The sequence below is a fragment of the Morone saxatilis genome, unplaced genomic scaffold (genome assembly GCF_004916995.1).
Source record: "Morone saxatilis isolate NCDOM2014 unplaced genomic scaffold, NCSU_SB_2.0 Contig20, whole genome shotgun sequence".
In the NCBI taxonomy this organism is placed as follows: domain Eukaryota; kingdom Metazoa; phylum Chordata; class Actinopteri; family Moronidae; genus Morone; species Morone saxatilis.
The window spans coordinates 2,774,298-2,782,292 of record NW_023339763.1 but is presented as its reverse complement, the minus strand read 5'-3'; the positions used below and the strand labels follow the sequence as shown (position 1 = coordinate 2,782,292).

The 7,995-nt window shown below is 36.5% G+C and overlaps 1 long non-coding RNA gene across 1 annotated transcript; it reads left to right on the top strand.

The window, feature by feature from the left end:
- Window positions 1-6: 6 nt before the first annotated feature.
- On the top strand, window positions 7-1,538 carry LOC118331717. The gene is made up of 2 exons (XR_004796896.1): window positions 7-189; window positions 1,344-1,538. It is a non-coding gene; the product is annotated as an uncharacterized LOC118331717 (long non-coding RNA).
- Window positions 1,539-7,995: the final 6,457 nt, after the last annotated feature.

Here is a 7,995-nt window from a genome sequence, read left to right as displayed (position 1 = left end):
CACCAGCCACCACTACTACAGCTGCACCAGCCACGGGTACTACAGCTGCATCAACCACAACCACCACTGCCACCACCACTACACGTACACCCTCTACCACCGAGTCCGTGGGGGAAGGTTCGTCTGGGCTCTCATCTGGGGCTATAGCCGGTATTACCATTGGCTCTATCGCTGGGGTGGCTGCTGTTGGTGAGTATACAAGCACAACCCTACCTCATTTCTGCTTTTGAAATAACGTATGTGTAGTAACTGAGATTTATAAACCATAAAACTAAAATAAATAGCCAGAGGTTTGATCTTATATAACACGCCCCTGTATGGGACCGACCTTTAATTTGTCACCTTGTAAATATGTAGAATAACATATCACTCATGAGTCATTCATTTGACACTTTGGTGCTTTTGGTTTCTGTAAAATAAACTGAAGGATTAAATTATCCACACCGGGCTAGTAAAGGAGACCTGCTTCTAATTAGGACACTACTTTTATTAGAAGTTTTACGGTAACTTACTGTTACTGTATGCTGCTGTGAAGGCCTATTCTCACCAAAAAAAGAAAAAATGGAAGAAATGCTATAAATGTGTCAGAATTATTAAGTTTAAAGTAAAAAAGTTTGACTTACAAAGTTTAAATTATAAGATACTAAATCATAATGTTGTGACAGTAAGTCAAAATTTTGACTTCCTTCTATATCTTATCATACTTGTCTTATAATCTTCTGCAAAAACAAACAACAAATAAATTTGACTTACCATCTCTATTATCATGTAGAGTTCAGTATTTATTAATTTTGACTTAGAAAAACTCAATTTTTTCTTTTTTTTTCTGGCAATGATGGGCATCCATATAAATCAGCTGTCCACCTAGCATTTAAAGGAAAGGTCAACAAAAGACACAAAAGGACAAAAAATATATACTTTTTTATTCATAAATCATGGCTAATTCCCATGAAGTGTTATATACTCATTCAGAACATAGTTTAAGTATGCATCCTTCCAGTATCCCTGCACACTGGGAGGATGTTAAAAAGGAAAGAGAATCAATCTTCCATCCAAAACTAATCTTCGACCCAAAGTTATTTATCTTAGGAATCACCTCAGGAAAAACAAAAGGACAAAAGCAAAATATACTTATTCAGGGTTTTACTTTTAATAGCCAAAAGAACTATTACAACCCTGTGGTTGCAGCCACAACATTTTAAATGTAAAAATTGTGGCATTGATGGACATATTTGTCTCAAAAATTTCGCTTTGTTAAAGAAATATCCAAACAGTAACAGCTTTATACCCCTGTTTAAGATGATGATTAAATGATTAAAAAAGCATCTCTCTTTTTTTTTCAGGTGGCGGAATCTTTGGCATACTAAAGTACACTGGGAAGATCTAAGACCAATTATTGCCCAGCGAGGGTATAAATGGTCATGGAGTGTGAGCACAAACAACTGCCATCTTAAAGGCAAACAATCAAATCCTGACCCTGTTAACTGGACAATGAAAAATCCTACTGTACTGTCTGAAAGGCTCATATCAGAATACATGTAAAAAAAAAATAAAGATAATTAAATGTACATGATATCATGACGATGTCATGGGCCAAGAGGAAGACATAAAAGTACATTTTGCTATTTAATTGTCTGGCTTTAGGTCAGAAAATAATCTTTAGTTGATCAAAACACTTTTTGTTATAAATATTTTATAATATATTTGTGTTTTTTTTTTCCTTTAAAAAAATAAGGACTAATGGGTTGAGTGTAATTACCAGGAGGTTGGTTCACATCTGATAACTCTTTCAACATGCAGGGTGGATTCAGTTTAACAATAATTAGCTAGATTTTGTAAAAAGTCTTTTTTTTTTTTTACAGCAGTCTATGATGTGTGTATGTGTGTGTGAAGCATGCGGAGTTGGGAGATAAAAAGGCTTTGAAATCACTCATTTACATTTAATAAATAACTATTCCCCCACCTTTTCTCTTAATTGACTTGTGTGCCATGCTATTGTTAATATGTTTGTAATTTATAGCTTGAGCTCATTAGGGTAAAGTTCAGGTGTTGATAATGTAACTACTTCCTGTAAATCTGAGTTGTTTGTTCACTTTATGACTGTATAATAAGGTTACAGTATAATATGTACGTAAGTAACAAAGAAAAGAAACAAGATAACGGTTTTAAACTAGTGATGATGAAGAAACTTTTTCATCTAATTTTACACAAACTGGTCTCAGCTCAGTTTAACTTAAATTCAATGATGTAACAACACATCACACAGTGAAAACGGAAGAGCTGAGAAAAGTTTAAAACTAAAAAGTTTTAAATTAAACTAATGATAATTAATGATAATTTGCTTTTTCTTTTTTAGAAAAACCTGAATCTTTGAGTTTGTATTTCAGAAATTGTTCAGACAACTCATTAAAGTGAAAAACGGTTAATAAAGAGTAGCTCCACTGGACCATTTTTGAAATACAGATTTTTTTTTGTTTCCAAAACTCAAAGATTTAAGTTTTGCAGTAGAAGAAAAGTCAATTGCCTCAACAAGAGATTATAGGTTGGAAAAACCTTTTTGGAATTTTATTTCAAAACTTAAAAATTCAAGTTTGACTTAAAAGTTGAAAAAAATAGGGAATCCTGCTGGCTTGAAGCTACGAGTTTTCTTTTTTTTACAGTGCAACCTGTATATTCTACTGTGTGTAATTAAGCTCCTTGCAAGGTATAATGGCTGCAGAAAAAATGAGATGATAATGATGCTTTCTACCTGTTTATTGTGGGCTATTCCCACGGTAGTGCTTAAGGCCTCAGCCACAACATTGGAAAGGGCTAGAAAGCTGCATGCCACCCCTGAATAAGTCAATGCTGTACCCCAGCCACAAAAGGCTGGAAACAGCAGTGAAAAAACATGTAGTAGCTACCTATAATATTGGGTGGTGAATTAAAGGAAGAAGTGTAGGATTCAGTGGCATCTAGACGCAAAGTTGTGAATTGCAATTACAATTGAATATTGTATATTGTATATTGTATAGTGCCAAATCATAACAATAGTTTCTAATAGAGCAGGTCTAGACCATACTCCTTATGAAATTATTTACGGAGACCCAACAGTTCCCACCATGAGCAAGCACTTTGGCAACAGCGGCAAGGAAAAACTTCCTTTGTAAGAAGCAGAAACCCTGAGTAGGTGTTCATCGAATCAACCTTTGAATACAGCTCTACCTTCCATGACTGAACAAGAATATATGGTGGTTGCAAATATAAAAAAAGAAAAATGCAACCTACCTGTGAATATTATGTTCCATTTCTTCCAGTAGACCTTTAAATGAGCAGACGCTTGTTACTTGTAATAATAAATTTCAATATAATTTGTGACATAATATATAAACCAAGGGTAAGAGTAAAGGTATAATATAACTTGTAACCTAATAAATGATCCCTTTATCAGAGTTCTGAGTGTAACATGCTGATACAAAACATAGGTGACATTGATTCACTGCTAGTTTGTGATAATTGTAGGTCATTCATAATTTTATTTATAACCCTTGATTCAGATACTGTAAATAAAAACTCCCCCAAAACACCATTTCACAGGGAAAAAGGGGAAGAAGAGCAATAGAGGTCAGACAGATGCGATAGATATTGTGTGTACAGAACAGAACAACATAATAATATTACAGTATAGACAATCAGGAAGACAAAATTAGTCTTCCTGTAAACATACATGAAGAACATAGTTCCGGGATGAAGTCAGGTGTCGCCAGAAAGATAAGACCTGAGCCACATAATCTCCTCTCCGCCATGGAGACTGGAAAGAGGACAGACTAAACAAACACAAGAGGCAAAGCTCAAGCACACCGTTCACACAGATAGGACAAAGGAAACACACACATACAGATCTGACAGATATGGAGCACTTTAGAAGTCTTTAGAAGCACTTTAAAGTCTGATCTGATGGATAGGGAGCCAATGAAGGGAAGCTAAGATTGGTATAATGTGATCAAGTTTTAGTTAAGATTATAGCTGCAGCTTTCTGAACTATTTGAAGACTTAGATACTTAATAATAACTTAATTAAGACTTCATAATCTGGGTGAAACTAAGGCATTGATTAAAGTCTCTGCATGCACAATGCACAGAAAAGACCAAATGTTAGCTGTGTTGCAATGTTGGCAATTTCTTTACAATACCGGTAGAGAACAAGTGTCGGGAGTTATACTACAGGGCATCAGTTTTATGAGACTTTATGAGCAGGAGTTGGACCTGGCTGTGTATAATTTAGTAGTTTAGTAGTAGTGGGCTAAGCATAGAGCCCTAAGGTACTCCATATTTCACAACTTAATAGTTTGTATTGTTATTATAGGAAACATAATAAACATTGTGTTCTTTCAGATAAGTAAGACTTTAACCATGCCAGATAAGCCAAATTGGATTTCCAGTCAGTCTAGGAGTATGATCCGTGGTGTCAAAAGCAACAAAGATCCAGTAATAGGAGCGCCTATACTACTTTGTAGAGAAGGGAAAGTTAGAGAATGGTCAATAATTATTCAGTGACTCTGGATCAAGGTGTGGCTAGTTAAACTACAGCAGTCAGTCTCTCAGCAAGTGAAGTTAAAGTTGATGGACCAGCGTGGCAAGTCGCGAATACAACACCACCAACGTTAGCAACACTAGACTGTACTTGCTTCAAATTGAATAAGAAAGGGTGTTACCACTGCAGTGAACTGGTTCTTGGACAAACTGAAGTGGCAGAGAAAAAATGTCCAAAAATCATCAAAAAATTGGTGGAGATGGTTTTAACACAAGACCTTAAATTAGTTAAAGGAGGTTAAATTTGAAAATAGACTTATAGATTAAGGCAGCATCCCCACTGTGTTTAGTAGCCATAGCAACATGAACGTAGGGGAATAATCAGGTGGGGAAACATCATTTAATGTACGGGAAAAAAATATTTTAGAGAAGAATGAAACTGATTATCAGTAAGGATTTGTAGACAGTGGTCTTATATTTATAAAACCAAACTTGAGGGTCTTGTAGGGGCTGCAGCTTTCAGTAATTGGCAAATCTGTAGAGTTACCAGTACATAATAACAGCTGGAATATAAGACCTCTTATTGAAAATGGTGTGGAGATCTTATTTTGTGAACTAGATGTGCTTTCTGGGACACCACTATTGTTAGGTATCCGAATTTTATGATTCACATATTAAGGGAAAGATAATTTTTGAGCAGGGGAGGGAAACAGTCTCAGTGATGTAGACGGGGCTATCAGTTTGCACTGTGAAGATTTCCCGGGCTGGACATGTAAGATAGTGGACTACAAATCTGCACTAACAAACCTAGCAGACACTCTTATCAGCCTTGACCCGCTAAGCGTTAAGTCTAATGTCAAATTTGACGTAAACACCTTCAATCTTAGATAAAATGCTGGTTCAAGCAACCACAGAAAGAAGGCCTGTTATCAAAAAGGCCAAATCCATAACGTTACTCACAACAGTAACAAACCATGACAACAGTGAAGTGAAGTCAGCCCACTGCTCACACCCCTCATGGTGTAAGAGACCATCAGCTAATTAATGCTGACTGATTTTTCTGCCAAACTCCCAACTGACATAGATGAGAGCAGCCCATCCAGGTACTTCGGCCCCGCCCCCGTTTTGGGTGTCTGTCTAATTTGATTGGCGGCAAATATAAATTCCGAGGTCTTTTCCAGTTTAATAGCATAAAATAAGAATACCGTATTGCTTTTTAGCTATTAGCAGCCTAAATCCTATAGCCAGCAAGGCAAACAATTATGTTGTGTCAATGAAAACAATGCAGAAATAGGGGTTGATGAGTCCTTTCAGTATGCCTCCATCAAGGAGGACAGACCTGACATTTTATATTATTGATATTATTAATATGTAACCTTATTCAGAACCACCGTTTGTGTTCATTAACCGACCTCGAGCCAAAAGAAGTAGAAAACATGTGGGTTTTATCTCCATTTCCTGCTTTTCCTTTTGCTGTTTATAAGGTTCATTATTAGAAGGTAGGTCAGCTCAGTTTATGTGAATTAATAAGGTTAAAAGACCCTCTGCTTCACACCGTCAAACCAAACTCCATTCAAAGAATGTCTGTTTTAAGGTAGAATCGTATTTTTTCACAGTAAAAACTTTATTTCCACCATCACTAAGACTCTTTTCTGATTCTCTTCAATCTACAGACACAATCGGCACACACGTCATTTACTCAATAACATCATTAACTAACCAATGATGAAGTGTTCGACAAACACATATTGACTGTCTTGGTCCCTCAGTTAACCATTTCTAACCTCTCTGTGGATCATTTAAAGCCACAGATCTTTTCTTTTACTGTCCTTCGATGATTAGCAGAGTAAAGAAAATCATAAACTGGCTATTTTAAAATCATTTGATGTGCATTGTACCTCAAGGCTCTTATACAGCACTAGTTTCACCCAAAAAGGGGGCGGGATCATTGTGAGGACAAGAAAGTAAAGTATGGCTGCTCTTATCTATAACTGTATAACTATAACTTCGTGGAAATCATGATGGCCGGGACATAATGTCTTACTTAAATGATACTATTTTTTATTATATAATGTCTACTAAAGACAAAGATTTTAGTGTCAATCCATTTATTTGACCAAACTCCTGTTATGTCACAAATGCACTTTAAAGTGGACTTTAGCCCTTCACTGTTTTATTGTGGGCCTACTGGTCATTAGCTATGGAAGTGTCAACATGGGGAGCAACTGAAAATAACACTGCTCCCAGGCAGGCAAATTACTGCTAATACCTTGAGCCATGTGATCATCCCATATGGTGTGCATGGGAGCCAGAGCGTCCCTGTGCATGTGTGTGTGCATGTGTGTGTGCATGAGTGTGCACATTCATGTTGGGGGAAGGGAATGTCCTATCTGTGGGTATCTGCAAAGATGAAAATGAAACAAAAATGTTATTGAAATAGATTTCATACAGTTTGATACACAGTATTTATTTGCTCTTTAGTTTGACTAATAAGGACCTCTAATTTTTTTTGATAATAATTGTTTTCTCATATGCTGCTTCAGCCCGTTGCTGAAATAGAGCTCCAATTACACCAAACTGGCGGGAGCTGAAGTGCTCTATGAAACTTGCTAGAATTGCAAAAAAAAATATTTAAGAAAAGAATTCCCTCTGTTAGCAAACTTCAGTTTAAAATAGCCTTCTGTGATAAGTGAGTTAAAATATCGCAAAACACATTTCTGAGTGTTGGTGTTAGCACATATCTGGTCATTCCTATTAGTAAGATATGAAAAGTAGTTCATGTCAAGTTCATTTCTTTCAAAACATAGATAAACATAGATTCTTTATATGTAATACATGATAGTTATAGAATCTCAGTCTGCTAGTATAACAATTCCGACAACATAAGATAAATAAAGCCAGGCAAACTGCAGTTTATTGTATGTCTGGGCTAAGTAATGACGTCCTGATAAAGTATTACCCACAACCCTCGCTTATTGCCAACTGCTGTGTGTAATCTAAACAGTATCCCGAGTTGTGGGGAACTCCACGATTAGTAGCTTACAGCGATGCAACAACACTCGGCCCTGTTCTGATTAAGCAACTCTTATCTTTTTCTCCTAAGTCAAAACGGTTGCCTCCTCAGCAAACAGATTCAATGTCTGTCTGAGCCTCAGGAAACCTAAATCACACACACACACACACACCCACACACACACTCTCACACACACACAGCACTTTTACTTTTGCTCCTCCGTCGTTAACAAGCTCAGTTGGTCAAGGATACCGATTTAACTGATGTGGTTGGTCCCGATGATTGTATGAAGCGGTGTAACATTTTCTGACTGAATCATCTTTCTGAAAATCGATTCTCCTGCTAACAGAATATGTATCGAGATGCAGTTTGGTACTGGACAATCCATAAGGAATTCATGTCAAAGGAACGGACATAACAGATAGGGAGCTTTTGATATAGGCTTTACAAATGCGACGCATTGTCTTCAAA